The sequence below is a fragment of the Macrotis lagotis genome, chromosome 1 (assembly GCF_037893015.1).
Source record: "Macrotis lagotis isolate mMagLag1 chromosome 1, bilby.v1.9.chrom.fasta, whole genome shotgun sequence".
Taxonomy (NCBI): Eukaryota; Metazoa; Chordata; class Mammalia; order Peramelemorphia; family Peramelidae; genus Macrotis; species Macrotis lagotis.
In genome coordinates this window covers 299,255,594-299,279,646 of record NC_133658.1, presented here as the reverse complement: position 1 = coordinate 299,279,646, position 24,053 = coordinate 299,255,594, and the positions used below count along the sequence as shown (strand labels likewise).

The 24,053-nt window shown below is 37.5% G+C and overlaps 1 long non-coding RNA gene across 4 annotated transcripts in view; it reads left to right on the top strand.

Moving 5' to 3' along the window:
* Positions 1–348: 348 nt before the first annotated feature.
* The window catches only part of LOC141516946 (uncharacterized), a 28,532-nt gene continuing 4,827 nt past the window's right edge, over positions 349–24,053 (top strand). Inside the window, exons 1-4 of one of the 4 annotated variants that reach the window (XR_012476792.1) lie at positions 358–403; positions 1,939–2,033; positions 2,717–2,895; positions 5,767–5,833. This is a non-coding gene — a long non-coding RNA (uncharacterized LOC141516946). Of the gene's footprint in view, positions 404–1,938; positions 2,034–2,716; positions 2,896–5,762; positions 5,834–24,053 lie in introns of all 4 variants that reach the window. The other 3 variants (XR_012476791.1, XR_012476789.1, XR_012476790.1) reach the window with 3 other exon arrangements.

Genomic DNA, 24,053 nt, shown 5'->3' with positions numbered 1-24,053 from the left:
TGATTGTTGGGTGTCTGGGGCCAGATTTGGACTCAGGTGCTCCTGGCTCCAGGGCCGGTGCTCTGTCCACTGTGCTACCTGGCTGCCCTTATTATTATTATTATTTTTAATTTTAATTTTAATTTTTTCTCTTTACTTTATTGCTCATGAGGGTCTATATTTTGGGGGGAAGGGGGTATTATGTTTACTCTGAAACAAGATTATTTTAGTAATGTATAAAAAATCATTTGTACAAAAATAAAAATAAATAAATAATAAATATAAATGTTTGTATCTAAAAAAACTACATAATGAATGCAAGCATTAGTTGTCAAGGCTTTAGAATTTAGAACACCAAGAGCTTATAATTCTAGAGCCAAACAATCCTGAAAACACTCAACTAAAACTGGACCCCTAAGAGCAGGTAAGAGTTGGACTTTTACCTCCCCATGAAGAAGTGTCATTGGATATTTTGTTTTGATGGTTCTTAAAATTGAATGTAGTACTTGATTCAGATTGAGGATTGTCCCAGGTTAATTCTTTGCTTCAGTTATCTGATGATCTCATTCGCCAAAGTAATTTCTTTTAGGAGAAAGATCTGTAGGAAGGATTAGGACAAAACAATAACTGATAATTTTGACACTGAGGACAAACAACATAAAAATGTCCTCAACTCAATTTTGTAATTTTTTTTTGCAAGACATTGGGGTTAAGTGATTTGCCCAAGGTCTCACAGCTAGGTAATTATCAAGTGTCTGAGGCCAGATTTGACTCCAGGTCTGGTACTCTATCCACTTTGCCACCAAGTTGTCCCAATTTTGTAATTTTTGAAGTAATGTATTACAAAATGTAATTAAGACAAATTCAGTTGAATGAGGAGGAAAATTACTTTCTAAGATGACTTCTAAGACACTAAATGAATATGTTAGATATTTGCTTCCTATAAATTTCAATGCTATGTAGCATAATCCTTGGACCCTAACCTAGTTTTGGTCCTAAAGATGGTCCTAGGACCCAGAACTACTTTTAGGCTATGGATAAACTCAGAGTGGGTCACATCTTTAACACTGTCATGATTGAGATGTGTTCCAGAGGCTATAAGTGATGTTATAAGTTATAAGGATGTCCTATCAGAAAGTCTGATATGGTAAAGACAAAGCTGTTATCTTTGGCATAGTTTGAAGAGGAAGATATTCTCAAATTTCTACAAATATATTTGGGTTATAAGTTGAATGCTATATAGTATAGCATGGAGTGGAGTTGTAATGCAAGATACTGGGTTAGTATAATAAAACCTCTCCTACTTCTGACCCATACTCTGCTAATCTAATCTAGTCTATTACTGGATATGCTGGATTTAAAATCAAAAGACCCAGACTTAAATGTTGGTTTTTAGCATTTATACTTTGTGCAACTTTGGGCAGGTCACTTAACATTCTGACCTTTAGTTTCCTCAGCAATAAAATTAGGGACTTGAACTTTTCCTCTTCTCAATTTGAACTAAACTTTTTTGATAAGACCAGTCATGGACTAGAGGGAAGGGAAGGGACTAAGAATTTATTTAGGGAGAAAAAAAAGAATTTATTTAGGCCTACTCTCTACCAGGTACTATGCTGATTGCTTTAAAAAAAAGTATTATCTCAAACAACCCTTTGAGATAAGTTCTCTTATTTCCCCCATTTGACACTGAAGAAATTGAGGCAGACAGAAGTAAAGTGTTTTGCCCAGGGTTAGTTCCATAGCTAGAAAACATCTGAGGCTGACTCTAGTCTCAATACTTTAATATATACTTAATGACTCAGTTGTCTGAGTTGAGGAGTTTCAATGCAAAGAGACTCCTCTACCAATTCTCTGCAATTTATAATTCTGTAGACAACACTGATAACTGCTTTGAGCAATGATTTGCTGGGGATCACATATGTATATGTCAAATGTACAAACTCAGATCTCCCTGTCTAGGTGGTGAGTTCTCTCTCTACTATGCCATGCTCTGTTGCCAAGGTGGGACAAGAGTTCTGGTCTCCTGATTCATATTTTCACCACTCCAAATTGAGGTAATATTTGCTAGCAAAGATTATTTTTTTCTAGTAAAGAGAGCATAAGTTTTATTTGGATTTACTCTATCTCCTGTTTACTGTGTCTGTAATAACATCTACCACTGCTACATTTTTATCTGATTGATTAATCAGAAGAACCAGTAAAAAGGAAGTAGAGAATTTCTCTGAGCTAGTTAAGGTTGAGGCAAGGTAGTCCATGTACTCTTTTGATTATTTCCAGTCCTTTCTGGATTTTCTAATGACCTTGAATAATTTCTCACCAAAAGCTCTTTTTTTCCTAGAAGTAATTCTATTTGATGAATAAACCCAGGGCTAGAAAACTCTGCATAAGGATTTGAAAGAGAAAAGTTAATGACTTTAATCGACTAAAATAATTGGATTGAACTCAACAGAAGTTCCTTATGTTATGAGACAGTCATTCAGTCTAGTAACTCAGTCATCCAGAAATGAATAAATTTAGGGGCAGCTAGGTCGAACAGTGGATAGAGCACCAGCCCTGGAGTCAGGAGTACCTGAGTTCAAATCCAGACTCAGACACTTAATAATTACCTAGCTATGTGACCTTGGGCAAGTCACTTAACCCCATTTGCCTTGCAAAAACCTAAAAAAACTTTGCAAATGGTCTATGAAAAACCATTGAACAGAGCTTGGATTGGACATATTTCTGCTTGTCCCCATAGTGTACAACCATGGTCAATGGGAAGAATGGACTGAGGAGCAGATAAACTATATGTACCTCCCCAAAAAGTGAGTTTCTTCTGGAGGTTTTCAAATACCAGGGAGAAGATTCCTGCTCAAGTGTGTGTTGGATTGGATGATTTTTGTGTTCCTCTCCGAAGTTGATATTCTATACTGACGTGTGAGTATTTCTGTGTTTGAAAATAGAAACCTGAAGAGTTGATGCTTAGCTTTGAATGAAGGATACAATTTTTTTGGGGGGGGGGGGTTGCAAGATAATGGGATTAAGTGACTTGCCCTAGGTCACACAGCTGAGTAATTATTAAGTCTGAGCCTGAATTTGAAATGAGGTCCTCCAGGCTCCAGGGCTGGTGCTCTATCCACTGTGTCATCTAGCTGCCCTGGGATACAAAGTTAATAGTTTTGGGGAGAAGGCATTTCAGGCAGAGGGATGAGACTAGTTTAACTTGTCCCCAAATGACAAGGATTGTAAACTTCATTGTAGCTAATAATGTGATAAGAAGCCAAAAAAGCTGCTAAATTCTTAGGCTTCAATATGAGGAGTATGCTGCCCAAGATTATAAAGACGGAGTCTTCCTGGTCCTCTAATCTAATCAGATCACATTTGGAACACTGCGCTCTGGTGCCTGATTTTAGGGAGGACACCGATAAGCTGGTAAGGGCTAGAAAAGGGCAGCCAGGGTGGTGCTTTCAGCCTGGAACAAAGAATATGGGGGCAGGAAATGGTAAGGAAAGATAGCTATCTTGATATATTTGAAATATCACAAGGGGCAGAGACTTGTTATATTTGGCTCCAGAGAATCAAAGTAAGAAGAAAAACAGGTGAAATTTGCAAAGAGGCAATTTGGGGTTTGACATTGGAAAAGAAATCCTAACAATTAGAACTATTCACAAGTGGAATGGGTTGCTTCGGGGGAAAAAGGGACTTTCCCTCTCATTGGAGGTCCTTGTGAAACCTGGACAACCCCTTTTCAGGGATGATATACAGGGGGATTTCTGATCATGTACATATACGAGTTAGACAAAAAAGGCCTCTGAGGTCCCTGCCAACTCTGAGATTCTAGGATTCTTTGGAGCTTGAAGGACAAAGTAGGAAACAAACATCAGCATCACACCTGAAGAGAAAAACTTTCTAGTAGGAGTCTTTCAAACATCAAAGATAAAATAATAAAATTTTAAACTTAGAAGTACCCTTAGAGACCATCTAGTCTAGGACTCTTGTTTTACAGAGAGAGAAGGGAAAAGAGGAAATTTGGAAAAAGGAAATATTCGTGTTTACTAATATTTACTAACTTAATAGTAAAGTTGAGAACTTGAATGCAGGCCTCCTAATTCCTAGTGTAGAACTCTTTCTCCTGTAGTATCTGATAGGCCAGTGAAGAAATATTCCTGCCTAGAAATCTTCTCCTTATACCTCTCTTTAGACTGTAAGCTTCTGAGGGTAGAGACTATATTTTTTGCCATTTTTTGGTATCCCCATTACTTAGAACAATGCTTGTTCCACACATGACCTCTTATGCTGCCAATTCTCCACAATTTATGTCCAAATTTTGACTTGATAAGGAAGAAAGCTCTATAATGATATCTAAAAGTATAATCTGCTGTCTTGGCTGGTATCAAGTTTCCCATAACTTGAGATCTTCCAATACATTTTTATCCATCATTTCATGATATCTCATAACAGCCTAGGTGGGGGAAAAGGGGATGAACAAACTGGGACAGAAATTTGATATTACCTATCCAGTTTTGTGGAAATATCTCTTCCTCCCAATTAGAGGGTGAGGAAGATTATATACTCATGTAACTTCCTTCTCTGCTTTGGACAGTCTGTGGTACCTGAGAGTATAAAAAAGCTTGGGGGCATTAATATTTCCTCAAAGCCTAAGAAGTGTTTCTAGATCCTAAATTCTGCAATTGTGCTTCTGGTGAGTGAGTTTCTGCCTTAATTCTCTCTCCTTGCCTAGCTTATAGAGAACTGGAATCTTTTAGCTCTTTTCCTCCAAAGTCAGTGGACCCAAGTCAGAGCCTAGCTATCTCTTCTTAAATGTAAAATCACCTGAAAAAGCAGCAACACATTAAATCCCTAGCAAGTATCTTCCACTGAACAGGTCCATTTCCTCATCTTTAAAAAGAGACAGTTGGATTAACTGAGGATACAAAATGGCTTTTGCATTCTGCTTGGCCTAAGAGAGCAGAATTAGAAATGGTGGCATAGAAGTTGCAGAGGTCAATTTTGGCTTAATACCCACCAATATGACCTTGGGGGGGAGCAAGCTAAGCTCCATGGCAGTTATTGGAAAAGGAGATGTCAAACAGAAGTCTGAATATCACTAGTCTATGTTCAGTATTTCCATACCGAAAGGGAAGAAACAAACTAGAACAGAAATTTGATATTGTCTGTCCAGCTTTGCAGAACTACCTCTTTCTCTCAATTACAGAGTGAGGAAAATTATATACTCACGTAGCTTCCTTCCCTGTATTTAGGGAAATATTGTCTCTCAGTATTTCCATAACCACAGCAAACAATGAGTCCTCAGATTGTTGCCTGGAATAATTTCCTATGTATCTTGGATTGGTGGAGGAGAAAACTTGCTTTCAGTTGCCTTGTCAATGGTTGGTTGAACCATCTGTCAACATCAAGTCAACCAATATAGCCACTAGTTGAAACAGCCTCGACTAGTCTGATGCTGACTGGAAGCTCAGAAAACCAGTGACACTGGCAGAAAGAAGCAGGGGGAAAGAATATTTTTATTCTTACATATTTCTATGTCCCACTACCCCATTATTTTCTTTGACCCTAATTAATAACAAATTTCTATATGCAGGTGTTCTGTGGGTCAGTTTACTGAAATGAGGGATTTCTTAAGCAAATAAAAGGCTATTTTTAAGAAAGATCATTAAAAAAGATGAGATTACTACACAGAGAGAAATGCAGGGAGAGAAAGGATAAGAGTTGAACTTTTGAAGGATTCAGTTTGAATGTTTCATTGCCATGTACTCAGCTAAATTTCCATTTTCTCTTTCCAGGTAGTGTGTTTTTTAAAAACACAGGAGTGGGTGGCATTTCAGACTAGAAACAAAAGACAAGAAAAAATAAAGTGAGTGCTCCCTTTTCCCCTGGGCAACTAAATGGCCAGGCCAGTAAGAAAGTTAACAGAACAAGTATTTAACTGTAGGTAAGATTTGAGGGATTCTGGGAAATATCTCTACCTCCAACCTCCAAAAACAATCTCCCTTCAGATGCCTGAAATTCCATTATTAAAGATTCATCCTTTGGACGATTTTTCTTATTTTAAATTCAGCTATCCCTTCAATTTGTTGCACTTTTGGATCCCTTCTAGCTGTACAGTGGGTGAGAGGCTTCAGTGAAAATTAGAGCCAGTTAAAATGACAGGGACTCTTACAGAATGACCATAGGGATCAAGGGAAGGAAGATGACACAGGGGTCAGGTAGCTTCTGAAGGCCAACTCTTGTTCTTTGGAACTTTATCATTGTGACTTTGTATGTGACAGGGCATGTAATAAGATAGAACAAGAATCCAGAGATTTGTTAGGACACACAGTTCAGGGAGCTGAATTTCCAAACATGAAAGAATTAAAATTACTTATTTTTTTCTATTTCAATTCTCATCCAGGAGGCATCTAGGTAGGGACACAGAACTGGAATCAAGAAGAGCTGAGTTCAAACTTGACCTCACACACTTACTAGTTGTATGACCTGGAGCAAGTTTTAACCTCAGTTTAACTCAGGTTTCCTCAGTTATAAAATGTAAAAATAATAAAACTATTAAAAAGTTACCACATAATAATAATAATAATAATAATAATAATAATAATAATAAATCTACCAAGGCTATTGAGAAAAATAAATGAGATTATACAGATAAAGCACTTAGCACATTACTTGAGACAAAATAGGTGCCTACTTGTTTTATTTCTTCAAAAAACCACATAATGTTAGAGCTGGAAGCATGGGTACTGGAGCTACCTCAGACTGATTCACAAGGTTAAATTGTCAGTGTGAGCATTTATATCTCTGAAATCCTCAAAAGTTTCACATGGGGGCCTGATGTATTGCTGTATTGATTGTCTAGACTTAAGAAAGTTCTAATAATGCAGATTAAATTTTAAACTGTGTGCCCTGGCATCCTCTTCTCAGAGAGCCTGCTGATAAAATTTACAAGCACATCTTTGAGTCGAAGAGACTTAGAGGTCATCTAGTCTCTTTAGTTTATAAAAGAGGAAACTGAGGTGTCCAAATTATGTTTGGAGTGGGGTAGGGAGGAAGGAGGGTTCTATGCAACTTCAGGATACAAGGCAAAGGGATCTTTCTCCTCTAGACATATGATCAAACCCCTTTATTCAACATTTGGTTGAATCAGGAGACAGGATTATGAACTGTGAAACAATTATTTTGGGCTAAAATAAATAATTGGGTTATACATAAAGTTTATTCTCTAAGATTTACCATAAAACCTATAGATGGAAGACTTAGAAAAGTATTTATAGAAAACACATAAAAAGTTATATATTTTTGGTGGTCGACTAATCAGCTTACACATTAGTTCATAAAGGTGTCATTGATTACTTTATGATCCTCTTATGCATCTGTAAGGTCTGTTCTGTGTCAGAACTTACAAAGGTTCAATTAACAGCAGGACTAGTGTCTCCTTTTCTAGCTTGATATATCATGCTATCAGATAATGTTATAGACATATAAAACATTGAGATTTCTCCCTTTCTAAAATGTAAAAATAGTATGAGAATTTATTTAGATCTCATATGTTAAGCAGACCAGTTTCCTGCCTCCTCAGGATGGTCTTTCTCTAATTGTTGACATAACTGGGAAAGTAAATTTGTAGGTTCAATTAGAGTAGGACCAGATTAATTCTCACAGAGTCCACTTTCAGATTTAGAAGATACATAGACCTTGAGAAGCACAGAGGCTAACATTCAAATTTTTAAATATTAATTAGAGTCTGAGAAATCATTTTTTGATTAGAAATAGAAGATTTTAGGAACTTAATTGTTATGTAACCAAAGTCAAGAAGGTAAAAGTTAATAAGAGAAAGCTTGGTTGAATGGAAAGAGCCCTATATTAGTGCATCCAATTTTGGCTCTTCCATTTACTATCTGGGTGACTTTGACTCCAAGTCATTTCCTCAGTTGTAAAATAAAGTTGGACTAAATTATTTCAAAGGTCTCTGGGAACTTTAAAATCCTAGATGTCAGCTCCCTTCCACCTGTCATTAGTGCAGACTTGGATGCATAGGCAAGAGTCTTTTGTTGGAAGAGTTGGGGTTCTGGGAGAGCTTGCTGAATTTGAGTCCTCATCTTATTTTTTCATCCTTTTTCATTCTACTGGCAAAACTGTCTTATTAGCTGCCCCAAATGTGTTTAGAAGTACAACTGTAATGAACAACAAAAAGATGGGAAGTATAGCTGCTGTAGGAAAAATAATCATATCTCAGTAAACTGGAGTATGTTTCTAGGCTGTTGTTCTGCACTATCAAAGGGGGGAGTATCTTAATGGAGTGAGCAAAAGAGACTCAGTAAAACCTTTGCCTAAGTAACGCCAACTTAGAAGAAGGGCACCCATGGGCTCTTTGTTTAGATAACTTCCCTATGTAGAATATAATCTACTATATAGCAATTTCCAGTTGTGTGCATGTATGTGTGTGTATGTGTGTGAATGGGGTATCTCTTTTCAGATCTTCAGACTCTGTAAGCACTCAGTCATTTTTTAAAAAATAATTTAAATACATTTTCTTGGGGTAGCTAGGTGGTACAGTGGATAGAGCACTGGCTCTGGAGTCAGGAGGACTTGAGTCCAGGTCTCAGACACTTAATAATTATTTAGCTGTGTGACCTTGGACAAATCACTTAACCTCATTGCCTTGCAAAAAGCAAAATAAAAAAAATATATATTATATTGATATCTTTAGTCTTTACATTGCCTAATATTTCTCCAGCATCTTTATTTCCCAGAAAGTTATCCTAGTTATTTTTTTTAGGTTTTTGCAAGGCAAATGGGGTTAAGTGGCTTGCCCAAGGCCACACAGCTAGGTAATTATTAAGTGTCTGAGACCAGATTTGAACACAGGTACTCCTGACTCCAGGGCTGGTGCTTTATCCACTACGCCACCTAGCCACCCCTAAGTTATCCTATTTAACAAAGATATTTTTTAAAGAAAAAAGAGGAAGAGGATTATGGAAAGATGGAATAGGTCAAAAAAGTATTTTTTCTAAATTTCTTCCACAAAAAAAGGAAGAACATCACCTCAGAGAAGCCGAAATAAACACTAGATAAAACAGTTGTGCCCCTAAGACAATTTGAGAAAACTTCCAGGAAAGACCCTTCTGGGTTTGAGGTTTGATCAAAGTAAAGTGCAAACACCCCCAGGTTTACTCTGCAAAAGTAACAAACCACAAGCTCTGGAGGCAGCTGAGGCCTTAGAAACTATCATCTCCCACACAGTGTGGGGGATCAGACTCTTGGGGGGGGGGTCTGAAAACTGAGTGGGAGAACAATGAAGGACCTTCCATTGTCCAGGCATGCTAAGCACTGCTGTGATGAGCAGACACGGACTGGGTTGTGGCTGTGGGGAGAAGGATATAACACACACCTGTTTAGTGTAGCTATGACGGTCAGGAACCCTATTGACTGTGGGCACTTGCAGGAGGACAGAGTTCCAGGGCAGAGATGACAGCTGTAGTTTGAATACAGGGAACAAGTTTTTTTTACACAATAGTGTAGTTGTGGCTTGGGAGCAGAGAGGAGAGCCCAGGGTTGGGCCCCAAGACAGACCTTAGAAAGTAATAGTATGAAAGACACCAAGAAATCATAAAACAAAACAAAAAAAGAATGAAAAAATAGAAACAAAGATGAAGCATCTCATCAGAAAAACAACTATCTGAAGAACAGATCAAGGAGAAATAATGTTAGAATTGTCAAACTATCTGAAAATTAGATTAAAAAAGAGAATTCTGATACATTATAAGAAATTATCAAAGAAAATTGCCCTGAAGGGGCAAGAAGGCAAAAGTAGAAATAGAAAAGAATACACTGATCACTACCTAAAAGAGATCCCAGGAGAAAAAATTGTATCACTATCATAGTCTAGTTTCAAAGCTCCCAGGTTAAGGAGAAAATATTGGAAATAACCAAAAAAACCCCAAATTTAAATATTATGGTGTTATAATAAGGATTATGTAAGACCTAGCAGCTACTACTTCAAAAAACTGTAGGTCTGGGACCACTATATTCCAAAAAGCAAAAGATCTAAGTTTACAACTAGATAACTTGTCCAGTAAACTTAAATATAATCTTGAATTTAAATGAACATTTAATGAACTGAGAAATTTTCAGGTTTTGGTGACAAAACATAAGGTAAACATTAAAGACCAATTTTTTGTTATATATCTATATCTACATATATCATATCTAATTGTGTACTTTGTGAAAATATTAGCAGTTTTATGATTGTCAGGATTAGTGGGGTAGTTTGAAAGAAAGGCATTGACTGAGCTGAGTATAATGGGGAAATTCTAAAAAATAAAATTAAGGAGCAATAAAGACGAGTAATTATCTCACACAAATGAGGTATAAAAGGAAAATTAAAAATAAATGAAGCTGGTAGGGGAAGGGCACATAGTACTGGAACCTTACTCTCTAGGGAATGATTTAAAGAGGGAACAACATAATCTAGAAGAGTAGAAAAGTCTTCTAAATTCAGAAAGAAATGAGGAAAAGGGAATAGGGTAGGTGAAGAGGATAAGTGAGGGACTTTTAGAAGGATGGATAGGTTAAGGAATAGGACAAGGTAAGCTGATAAAAGTAAAGGAAAGAAGGGAGGAGGCACAGAATCAATAGGGTGAGAAGAATAGAGAGCAAAAAATAGGGAGGAAGAAAATACATAACAAGTAATAGTAGCTTAGAATGTGAATGAGACAAACTTATCTTAAAAATTTGAATTCATATATTACTTTCAGGAAACAAAAAAATTTTAGATGTGCAAAAAGATAAAATAAAGGACAGGAGTAGAATTTAGTATATAAAAATCAAGGATATTTAATCATGATCCCAAACAAAGTTAAAGTTAAAATAGATTTAATCAAAAGTGAAAAATAGACAAACTACATTATGTGTCAGGAACATTATTCAATATTGTTTTAGGCCATTTCAAAGCTCTAGACAATATAAAATACTTTGGTATATATTTGCCAAAACAGATATAGGAATTTTACGAAAATAAACATTAAACTACTTTTCACACAAATAAACTCTGGTCTAAATAACTGCAGCAGCAGCATTCGTGGTTCATAGGTAAAGTCAATATAATTTTTTAAATGGCAATTTTACCCGACTAATCTGTTTACTCACTATATTACATATTTTATATTAAGTATTCCCTTATGGTCTGATGTGCAAATGGCAATTTTTTTCTTTTCTAATTTTGTATTTAATTTTAAAATAAAAAAACTTCACCAAAAAGCCCTCAAAAAAAGAAAAAAAAGAGGAAAATGAAAAAAATTCAAAAAATTAGTCAATATATTGAAAGAATTTGAAAACAGATGCAATCTTCTACAACCATGAACTTCCACTTCACAAAAGACTTTCTTCTCATAACTCTTCTTTGGGTCATACTTGTTCTCTGTAATTTGTCAGCCATTGATTATTTTTTTAAGACAATTTTTTATCTTTTTCTATTTTTAAGAATTTTTTAAAGAAAGATTTCATTTATTTTGAGTTTTACAATTTTTCCCCCAATCTTACTTCCCTCCCCCCAACCCCCAGAGAAGGCAATTTGTCAGTCTTTACATTGTTTCCATGGTATACATTTATCTAAGTTGAATGTGATGAGAGAGAAATCATATACTTAAAGAAGAAAAATAAAGTATAAGAGATATCAAAATTACATAATAAGATAATGGTTTTTTTTTTCTAAATTGAAGGCAATAATCTTTGGTCTTTGTTCAAAGTCCACAATTCTTTCTCTGGATACAGATTGTATTCTCCATCGCAGATAGCCCAAAATTGTACCTGATTGTTGCACTGATGGAATGAGCAAGTCCATCAAGGTTGATCATCACCCCCATGATGCTGTTAGAGTGTACAGTGTTCTGGCTCTGCTCATCTCACTCAGTATCAGTTCATGTAAATCCTTCCATGCTTCCCTGAATTCCCATCCCTCCTGGTTTCTAATAGAACAGTAGTGTTCCATGACATACATATACCACAGTTTGTTAAGCCATTCCCCAACTGAAGGACATTTCACTTAATTTTCAATTCTTTGCCACCACAAACAGCCATTGATTATTAACTGACATCTTGGTTAAAAAGATATTATCTTGCTAGGAGGAAGCTAGATGACACAATGCAGAACCTGGAGTCAAGAAGACCTGAATTTGGATCCTGCTTCATATACTTTCTAGCTCTGAGATTCTGTGAAAGTCATTTAACACAGTTTGCCTCCATTTCCTTATTTATAAAATAATTGCATCTGCCTCATAGGTATTTGTTGTAAAGATTAAGTGATTCAATATATGTACAGTGCTTTGTAAACTTCAGAGGGTTCTATGAATGCTATTATTATTACTAACTACTGTCTGCCTCAGTTTCCTCATATGTAAAATGAAGATAACATAATTTGCCTCCTAGGGTTGTAATGAAGATCAAATAAGATATTATTTATAAAGAACTTTGCAAATCTTAAAGCAATACATAAATTACAGATCTATTTGTGTTTGTGTGTGTGTGTATGAAGGTACACACATACACATACACACACACACACACACACACACACACACACACACACACACATATATATATATATATATATATATAAATGGAACTGGACTACTCATGGTCTGTGAGAGAGGGACAATAGAATTCTGGATTTGGAGTCAATCCTGACTCATCACTTTTCTATCTATATTATCTTGCAAAAATCACTTCATCTTTCAGCGCCTAAATCTCCTCATCTGTTAAATGAATATGTTGTAGATGACCTCTCTTCCAGCTCTAAGTCAATGATCTTCTGACTTGAATTCTGCCCTAATTAGTCACATGGCCTTGGGAAACTCTAAATCAATCATCATATTCACCAACTGGATCCATTCATATATTGAATTAAGCTGTGTTGTGATTTACCACAAAGATGGACTTCTTACACATAAATCTCCCTTCTTAGTATGGAGTTTAGATACAAGGAAGTTGAGTTTACCAGTCCTATCCTGCTATATCCTCTTAATATCTACTACACGGTCTTCTGGTTTCTAAGAAGTGTACTCAAACTTTGAAGATGCAGGGCACCTCCCTTCTATTGCCTCACCTTTGGAAGATGCTACATAGATGTGATTGGTTGTCCATCTCCCCATCTGCACTCCCATAATGGGGTCAAGGTTTTAGTCCCCCCCAGGCAAGTTCCTCAGACTTTCCTCCATTTTTCTAGACTCCTTCTCATATACTACATAGAAACACTTGGAAGGATTATGTCAGGCTGATCAGTGTATACCAAAAGTGTAGGTGGGGCAGTCCATCTGGACAGATGGGCCTCTCATCCCTAGCACAGGACTCAATGGATAGAGTGCTGGGACTATAATCAGGAAGACCTGTGTTCAAGCTCTGCCTCAGAATCTTCTTAGTGGTGTAAACCTGGGTAAGTCATTTAATCTCCCTCAGTCTGTTTTCTTCCGTTAAAATGGGGATAATACCTACCTCCCAAACTTATTATCTGATCCTATTATGAGGATCAGATGAGATACTATTTGTAAGGTTTTGAAAATTCTATACATAAATGCTAGCTGCTATTATCATTAGGACCGGTTACTCTACTATCCCCCTGTGCTTGTCAGTAAACTCTTCTCTGTTGCACAAGCTCCCTTGAGATCCTTCACCAGTGCTTGTTATTCTCCATCTTCAGTTCATGCTCCTTCTTCCTATGCTTATTTATCACATTTTTTTTTCACCTTTTAAGGTTTCTCTATTTCCCCATAAAAGGTATTGGTAGCCTTTCTGGGTAATTTTGATATCAACACATGACTAGTATCAGGTAATATATAGATAAGAGATAGAGATAGAGATAGAGAGAGAGAGATAAGAGATAGAGATAGATATAGATTAGATAGATATATAGATAGATATAGATATAGACATAAACATAGACATAGACATAGACACAGACATAGATATATATATAGATGTAGATATAGATTAAATTAGATATAGATTAGATTAGATTAGATATAGATGATAGATATAGATATAGATATAGATATAGATATAGATATAGATATAGATATAGATATAGATATAGATATAGATATAGATATAGATATAGATATAGATATAGATATAGATATAGATATAATTGACTTTTGTTTTTAGGTTTTTTGCAAGGCAATGGAGTTAAGTGGCTTGCCCAAGGCCACACAGCTAGGTAATCATTAAGTGTCTGAGGCCAGATTTGAACTCAGGTACTCCTGACTCCAGGGCCAGTACTCTATCCACTGTGTCACCTAGCCACCCCTATATGGATATATTGATATAGAGTTATCTATATTCATATATCTAGATATTCTCTGAAAATTCTCACATTGAATTCTTAAGACTGTATGCTTTCCAAGACATTGGGTAATACCAACAGTCTCTCTATTGTTAAAGTTTACAACCTTCCTCACTTCATACTCTTTCTGTGACCCAAAACTAAGGAATAGTTGCCTCCACAGATGCTACAGGAATTCTGGAGGATGTGCCATTTTAATGTAAAAAAATTTTTTAAAAACCAGAATCAATTGTTTCTGCATAATTGTCCAAGTAATGGTCAATAGTTCTAAGTAAAATTCATATCTAAGTAGCATTCACATCAAGGGCCTAAGAAGGATTGGGTGCTGAAATAGATAAATAATTTAATAGATAATTTAGCCAGATCTGTTTTACTAGCTCCAGAAAGAGAATATCTATTAGTTCCAGTTTCCCTAGAGTCAGGTCTCCTTACAAGACTCAGGTCTTTCATAGAGTTTTTCTCCTTCAGATAGACCTCTGAGACCTGTTAAAGACCTTATCTCAAAAAGTTGAAGGTATCCTAATGCATTGGAATGCTTCTCCAGTAGTTCTGATCCACATCTGGCCACTGAACCCAGATGACCCTGGAAGAGAAAGTAAGACTGGTGACTTTGCAAAACCCTCCCTCAAATTCAATTCACTTGTAGTCATGGCATCACCTACCTGATGTCACCATCCTTTTGGAGAATGCAGTACAAATGATAACCTAATAAGTGCAGCTCCTATGCCTCCAAGGCAAGGAATGTGTCTCTGGAATGCATCCCAAAGAAAGTCATAGGGATGACCATATATGTAGAGAAGGGGCATTGCCCATGTACCCTATTCTGAACAAATTCTGCCACCAGCTGGTTCTAGGACATATTTCAGTGCAGAAATGTAATGCAGTAGCTCAAAAACTCTTATAATATCTTGGTTAATCCATTCCCTTGACAAGGGACCTATGTAAAATAGAGACAAGTGAATCCCTTTTGTAAGGGCCTCTAGAATTTAGCTGTGTATTGCAACTATGCCAGACATCCATGAAATAACTTCATTATATTCTTTAGGAAGGACTATTTTTGGACCAGAGAACACACCCTTGGACATAAGGCTAAATGGCATTATCAAAGTGAATGATGTGGTTTACATTTATGAAAATGGTTGAGTTGCCAAGAATGGAAGTAAGTTGGTTGTGAGTTCTGCCCTCAGATCAAAGTCAAGGCAGTAGATTCTATGGTGTAGAGAAAGTAATGAAAGTCATGGAAGACCCACAGATCATGGTGGGCTTTCTTGGTATGGGAGTTCTTAGCACAGTCCTTCTTGTAGCACATGTTCAACCTCGGCTACCTAGAATTAAAAGGGTTTGGGAAAGACTTCATGTAGAAGATGAGATTTTAACTGACACCGAAAGGAAGCCAGGAGACTGAGATGAGAAAGGATGCCAGGGTAAAATAGTTCTGAGTTAATTCTTTTGCCCACTTCTTTTCTCCTTCATCCCCCATGAACCTTGTGAGTATGTCATTATGATTAATCCATATAATCTCTTCTGAGTAGTATGGAGACATTGTCTTTTAGCCATTGAAATACTGTAGCCCCAGGTCCCCTGTGCCAAGATTTTCATCTTTTACTCCCTCTGTCCAATCTCTTAATTCTAAGGCAATACATCTAGCAAAATATTCTTGTTCCCCGGGACCTGAACTACCCAGAGGAAAGAGCCGGAGAACAGAAATATTCATTGTTCATGCTGACTGAGCAGGCGACATATAGTCGCTTTTTTTGTTTGTTGGTTTTAATAGACCTATGATTTCATTACTGTTGAGAATTTCCAGTGAGAAACTTCCTCTACCAATTTGAATTGGCACCTCAACAACCCCTTATCTTAGGGAGTTGCCAGGGTCATTGAGAAGTTAAGTGCTTTGCCCAGGGTCACCCAGCCAGTATATGGCTAGTGACTTTGAACCCAGGGCTTCCTTTCCCTGAGATCAGCTCTGTATCCATTTGCCATTCTGCCTCTTCTCTTAAAATGTCAAATATTTATGATGTGTGAAATCCATTATGACTTTCAAGCTCCCTCTAGATGATGCCACCCTGGTCCTAGAGTCACCTTAATTGCCAATACCTCCCTATCTATAACTCTACTAATTCTTTCTGTGGGGTTATAGTAGATGGTACAAATGGTAGACACCAAATAGTGGCATCATCTTGAGATTTAGGATATTCCCCTTTTTTACAGCTCTTTGATTAAGAGCTGCTTCAAAGATCACCTCAGATAAATGCTTGGGTAGAAGCAAGACATTATAAAAGAACAGATGGCTTTTTCAAGTCTCAGAAAGCCCCCTTTTCATTTCCCAGAAGCCTGTGTATGGAATCTACAAGTCAAGAAAAGTCAAAAAGCATTTATTAAGCAAGTACCAGGTACTTACTAAGTGCTAATGCATCATGGATTCATAATCCAGGGAATGTTGGGAATCTCCAACATGAGAAAATCTTAAAAGCATTGGCGTGAGGGGCTTTTGAGCATCAGAGTGCAGATGTCAATAAGGCATGGAATAGAATACAAGAAATAGATAGGAACAGAAATAACCTGGAGCCAAGGAGACAAGTGAAAATATCATATGTACAAACAGTCAATTGTCAGGAGCCAAACAGAGGGAGCTGCCACAGTATTCTACAATGAAAACCACATAATAGCCTATAGAGAGATTTCCTAGTATCTGTTGTAGCTTCTACATCTCTCTCTTGTCATTTTGAAAAGACTTAGGGTTAATCAGAAGTGATACTAAACCTCTCTGGGAGATGTCTATGTGGGAGATGAATTGCAGCTATTTGGAAATGGAAGCTGAGAAATTTTATATCCAATTTAATTTCATTGATATTTTGTCAAATGTCTTTGCCTTATATTTGTTGTCCTGGTTTGGTTTAGGTTTTTTTTTGAAGCTCATAAGCAGTGATTTTTAGCTATATCATAAGGGCAGTACCAGGGGGTATCTAGGGGTAGCAGAGAAGGGGCCTCTCAACTAAATTCAGATGTTTGTTCAGACATTTTTCAATAATGTTCAACTCTTCATGAATCCCATTGGGGTTTTCTTGGCAAAGATAATTGAGTGGTTCGCCACTTCCTTCTCTAGTTCATTTTACTGATGAGAAACTGAGGCAAACAAGCTGTAACTTGACAAAGTTCTCCTGTAAAATGGCTATTCCTAGGAAGAAGTGCAAAGGACTCCCTTCCAGGGATGCCATCATGTTCTTTCTGATCTGTATATTTTCCAAATGCAATTGTAATCTATGTAACTCTAAAATATATCTAAAGGTTACCTAAGTCTGAAGGAAGGCACATTACACTATTTTATAAAACAAATCATGGCACCCCAGCTATTTTAACAGCACCCTGAAATGGGAAATATGTTCCTGCCTATAGTGGGAAAATAATAAAATGTCATCTAAGTGACAAAATATGGGAATAGTCAAAGTTCAAGGACTTTTTGAAATGTCAGTACATTAATTCAGTGATGATGGAGTTATGAATTAGCTTTACCATTCTGGAAAGCAATATGAAAATATGAAAATAAAGTAACTAAAATACTCCTTGGTCCAGAGAGGTCTTAACTGATAAAAAGAATTATAGCAGGATTTTTTTGTGGTAGCAAATAGTTAGAGACATAGTAAATGAAGATTATTTGGGGAATGATTAAATAAATCATGGCACATGAATGTATTTGAATATTATTATGTGGTAAATAACAACAAAAATTATGAATATAGAGAAGTATGGACATATAATGCACTGATTCAAAGTGAAGTAAGCAGAATTAGAAAAAATATACATTTCAACTACAGCAATATGACTGGAAAGAAAACCACCAGAAAATCAAAAATGAATATTGCAAAATAACAAAGAACAAGCATGGCTTCAAAGAAGACATCTGAAAAGTCTTCTCATCTGCAGTGGTGAAAAGTCTATAAGCAAAGAAGTCACATACACTTTCAGATTTTTTTAATATATTGTTTTTGCTAATTTTTTTCTCTTTTTTAAAAATTTAATATTTATTCTCATTTTGTAGAATTTTTTTATACATTAATAAAATATTCTTGTAAACAAAATACCCCTTCTCCCCCCAAAAATATAGACACACTTGAGCAATAAAGTAGAGGGCAGAGAAAAAAATTAAAATTAAAATTAAAAATAATAGTAATAATTGTAGGTATGGCCAGGTGGCACAGTGGATGGTGCACCAGCCCTGGAGCCAGAAGCACCCAAGCCCATGTCCGGTCCCATACACCCAACAATCACCCAGCTATGTGACATGCAAGCCACCCCAACCCCACTGCCCTGCATAAACCAAAAAAAGAAAAAAAAAGACCTAAAATAAAATAAAATAGGAATAATAGTAGGGGCGGCTGGGTGGTGGACAGAGCACTGGCCCTTGAGCCAGGAGCACCTGGGTCTGAATCCAGCCTCAGACACCCAATGATCACCTGACTATGCAATCCCAGGTAGGCCACCCAGCCCTATTTGCCCTGTACCCCTCCCCAAAATAATAATAAGAAAAAAGTGCCTCAATCTGTGTTCCAACACTCCCAACTCTGTTGCAGGTGGATCACATTCTTTGTAAGTCCATCACAAAAGTTACTTCCATATTTTTCCACCGTTGCCATTGCTGATTGCAACTCCCTCCTTTTGTATTTCTCTACTTTCATGTAATATATTTTCTCTCTCCTTTCACTCTGACTCTTCTGTAGGGTAGCTGAGTGGCCCAGAGAATAGATCCCTGGCCCTGGGGCCAAGAGGCCCTGAGCCCCATACCACCCCTTAGGCCCTGCATCCACCTGGCCCTATGGTCCCGGACAGGCCATCCAATCCCAGCCCCTTGCAAGAAGTAAAAAAGAAAATGCGTTATATCTGACCACGCTCCCCCCATGGTCCATCCTCTCCTTCATTCACATCCCCACCCCTTCCCCCTGTGCCCCCCTCCTTCTTACTCCAGATGCCTATACCTCATTGAGTATATATGCTGTTTCCTCTCCTAGCCACCTCTGATGAGAGTAAAGATTCCCTCATTCCCCCTTGCCTTCCTCCCTTCCATATCATTGCAATAGCTCATTGTAATAAAGAAAAATCTTATTATATGAAATATACTGGCCTATTCCCCCCTCTGCTTTTTCTTTCTCCCATTACATTTCCCTTTTTTCTATTGACTCCATTTTTGCACCATATTTTATCTTCAAATTCAGCTTTCTCCTGTGCTTCATCTATAAAAGCTCATTCTACCTGCTCTGTTGATTGAGAAGGTTCATATAAGTATTATCAGTGTCATTTTTCTATACAAGAATACATGCAGTTCATCATCATTAAGTGCCTCATGTTTTCCCCTTCTCCTCCAATCTCTATGCTTCGCCTGAGTCCTGTATTTGAAGATCAAACCTTCTGTTAAGCTCTGGCCATTCCAACAGAAACATTTGAAATTCCCCTGGTTTATTGAAAGTCCATCTTTTTCCCTGGAAGAGGACATTCAATTTTGCTGGGTAGTTGATTCTCGGTTGCATTCTAAGCTCTTTTGCCTTCTGGTATATTATATTCCAAGCCCTACGAGCTTTTAATGTAGTTACTGCTAAGTCCTGTGAGATCCTGATTGCAGCTCCACGGTATTTGAATTGTGTCTTTCTGGCTGCTTTTAATATTTTCTCTTTGACTTTGGAGTTCTGGAACTTGGCTATAATATTCCTGGGGGTTGGTTTTTTTGGATCTCTTTCTTGGGAGGAATCTGTGGATTCTCTCCATTTCTATTTTGCCCTCTGCTTCTAGGATATCAGGGAAATTTTTCTGTAGTAATTCTTTGAAAATGATGTTAAGGCTCTTTTCCTGATCATGACTTTCAAGTATTCCAATAATTTTAAAATTATCTTTCCTAAATCTGTTTTCCATATCAGTTGTTTTTACAATGAGATGTTTCACATTTTCTTCTAATTTTTCATTGTTTTTGTTTTGAAGTATTGAGTCCTGATTTCTCGTAAATTCATCAATATCCCTGAGTTCTATTCTTTATCTGAGGGATTTGTTCTTCTCAGAGAGTTTTCTTATCTCTTTTCCCATCTGACCAATTTTACTTTTTAAAGCATTCTTCTCCTCAATAACTTTTTGAACTGTTTTATCCATTTGACCTAAGCTGGTTTTTAGCATGCTATTTTCTTCAGCATTTTTTTAGATTTCTTTGACTAAGCTGCTGACTTCATTTTCATGTTTTTCCTGCATCTCTCTCATTTCTTTTCCCAGTTTTTCTTCTAACTCCCTCATTTGATTTTCAAAGTATTTTTTGAGTTCTGTCATAGCCTGAGCCCAATTTCTGTTTTTCTTGGAGACTTTAGATGCAGGAGCTTCTGCTTCCTCATCTTCAGATTGAGTGTTTTGATCCTTCTTGGGCTCACAGGCAAAATATTTCTCAATGGTATTCCTCTTGTTTCTTTGCTTGCTCATTTTCCCAGCCTTAGCCTGTTTTGGGGGTGCTTCCTGAGCTTTTGGGACCCTCCCACAAGCGTCTCAATGGGAGAGGCTCTGTCCTCCCTCCTGGTTTGTGAATGACCATATGCACCCCCCCTCTGCCACGGGGCTGAGGTGGGGGGGCCCTGCTGTTCTGTGGGGGGACCCTAGACTGTGATCAGGATCTGAATGTGTTCAGAGGCCCAGAGTCCTGTTCCAGGGGCAGAGGACAGAGCTCTGCAGTCCTCTCTTCACTCCCCTCCCTAGGTTCAATGGGCTCATGTCCTGGGGGCTCCTGTTTACTGGCTCTGCCTGCTTCTGTTTCCTGGATCAGGCCATGCTGCTGCTCCCTGCTCCCTGTGTGCCCTGAGGGCTGGGCTTCACATGCTTGCTCTGGCAGAGGTCGCCACCCCCCCCCCTCCCCCCCCCCCCCCCGTTCCTCCAATTTGTGCCCAGGGCTCCCTGGGACGTAGGTCAGGAAACTCCCCCGCTTCTGGGAGCTGTGGCTCCCAGCACCCTGGGGCTGCCTCTGGGAGGCTGAAGTTCTTTCGCTCTGGCGGGCCACCCCTCCGATGGGCCGCCCCTCCAACCTCGGGGAGCAGAGCATTTCTGCTCTTTTCCAGGTTACCTTGAGTAGGAGAACTGCTTCACTGCATCCCTCTGTGGGTTCTGTCTCTTGAAAATTTAGTTAGAGTCCTTAGTTTAGAAGTTTTATGACAGAGCGCCCAAGACAGGATCTGCTCTTGTCGCCATCTTGGCTCTGCCCCTATAATTTTTTTCTCTTAAAGGAAATTTAAGCAATGAAAAAACAAGATATCAATAAAAATGTTATTTACATAAGCCAAAAGGCATCACCTGGTATTCATAGAGATTTCCATGAAGATAGCCTCTCCTTTTGACAATTCATCCCTTGCATAGCTGCCGAATTAATATTCTTAAAGCCCACAACTGATCACGTCATTTTGGTTCCCCATTTCCTCTGTGGTGATTTTTTTTTTTGGCAAGGCAATGGGATTAAGTGACTTGCCCAAGGTCACACAGGTAATTAAGCGTATCAAGTCGAATCTGAACTCAGGTCCTCCTGACTCATGTCCAGTGCTCTATTCACTCTGCCATCTAGCTTCCCCATCTGTGGTGATTAAAATAATTCAAGAGAAATGGTTTTATTTTATTAATAAGATCAGTACATTTAGTAATAAAAGAGTGGTCATTTCACCATCTCTCTCTTAGACCAAAGATAATTATGGTATTGGCTCAGGGTTTTTAGAAGAAGAGTAGTAATCAACTCTGTTTAACAATTAATGAAAGAAAGATTATTATAATGAGAGGGTGAGGATGAGAGAGGATGAGAATAATATCATGTACCCCTTATGGAGAAGGGGTGAGCAATCTATTTAAAGAATTTATGCCGCATCTAAGCCTGAGTAAAATACAATAGCTTTCCCACTTGAGTGACTTATGAACAAGAAAGTTAGTTCAATATTATGTCCTTCAAGAGATGAAACTTTTTAAAATCAGGACTTTAGAAAAAAGGGGAGATATCCCTAAATCACTGGTTATTAACAACCATTTTTCTCATTCAAGGATAACAATATTCCTCTGGCATTGAAGGCTCCTCACAGTTTGGCTCCAGTCTATCTTTCCAATTTGATTATATGTGACTCTTCTTCTCACACTCCCCATTCTGGCTAAGTTGACTTATTGATAGTCCCAGTACATGTCATTCCATCTCTGCGATCAAAATATGTTTTTAAAAGTTACAAAGTAAGTTTAAGGGTGGGGGATATACTAATAACTGGAGGAAATCAGGAAGGACTTTGAATTTTGAAGGGAGTTAGGAATTGCAAGAAGCAGATGTAAGGAAGGAGAATATTGCATACATGGGAGTGGGGGCTAGAGAGCCTGTGCAAAAGGATAGGGGCAAGAGATGGAATGTTCTGTACTGGGACTATCAAATAAGTCAATTTGATTAAGATGGAGGGTGTGAGACAGGAAACCATAGGTTGCTCTCATGACCCTACATCTCCATTAGAGTTCTTCTGGCTATTTACCATGCCTGCAATGTTCTCCCTCCTTATGCTCATTTCTCAACTTTCTGGGTTTTCTTTGGGTTTTAGCAAAACCCTCACCTTCTACATGAAGATTTTTTCAAAAATGTTTATTTTTTCTTTTAAATGCTATTTTAATTTTTAAATAAAATTTAATTTTAATTTTACATATAAAAAGACTTTTTAATACTCATTTTTTAAAAATTTTGAGCTCCAAATTATTTTCTTCCTTCTGCCTTCTCCCTGAGATAGTAAGCAATTTGATATAGATTAAACATATCCAAGGAATATTTTTCTTTAATTAAGGAAATTACGTCTTTCTTCATCTTAGTGCCTTCCCTCTGAGAGTACCCCAATTTATCCTGTATCTATTTTGTTTATATACAGTTGTTCTCATGTTGTCTCTCCCAAATAAAGCAGGAGGTGTTTTTTGTCTTCCTATGGAATGTAAACTCTTTAATCAATCAATATTTATTAAGCACCTACATGTGCCTCATGATGATAATGTTTGTCCTTCATTCTTTATTTTTAGGAAGATTTTATTTATTTTAAGTTTTACAATTTTTCCCCATTCTTGCTTCCCCCCCCCCCCACAGAAGGCAGTCTGTTAGTCTTTACATTGTTTCCATGGTATACATTGATCTCAGTTGAATGTGATGAGAGAGAAATCATATCCTTAGGGAAGAAAACTAAAGTATAAGAGATAGCAAAATTACATAATAAAATAACTTTTTTCTAAATTGAAAGTAATAGGTTTTGGTCATTGTTCAAACTCCACAATTCTTTCTCTGGATATGGATGATTCTCCATTGCAGACAACCCATGGTTGTTGCACTGATGGAACGAGCAAGTTCATCAAGGTTGATCATCACCCCCATGTTGCTGTTAAGGTGTACAATGTTTTTCTGATTCTGCTCACCTCTTTCAGCATCAGTTCATGCAAATCCCTCCAGGCTTCCCTGAATTCCCATCCCTCCTGATTTCTAATAGAATAATAGTGTTCCATGACATACATACCACAGTTTGTTAAGTCATTCCCCAATTGAAGGTTTGTCCTTTTCTTTTTTAGGTTTTTGTTGTTGTTGTTGTTGTTTTGCAAGGCAAATGGGGTTAAGTGGCTTGCCCAAGGCCACACAGCTAGGTAATTATTAAGTGTCTGAGGCTGGATTTGAACTCAGGTACTCCTGACTCCAGGGCCGGTGCTCTATCCACTGCACCACCTAGCCACCCCTTGTCCCTTATTCTTG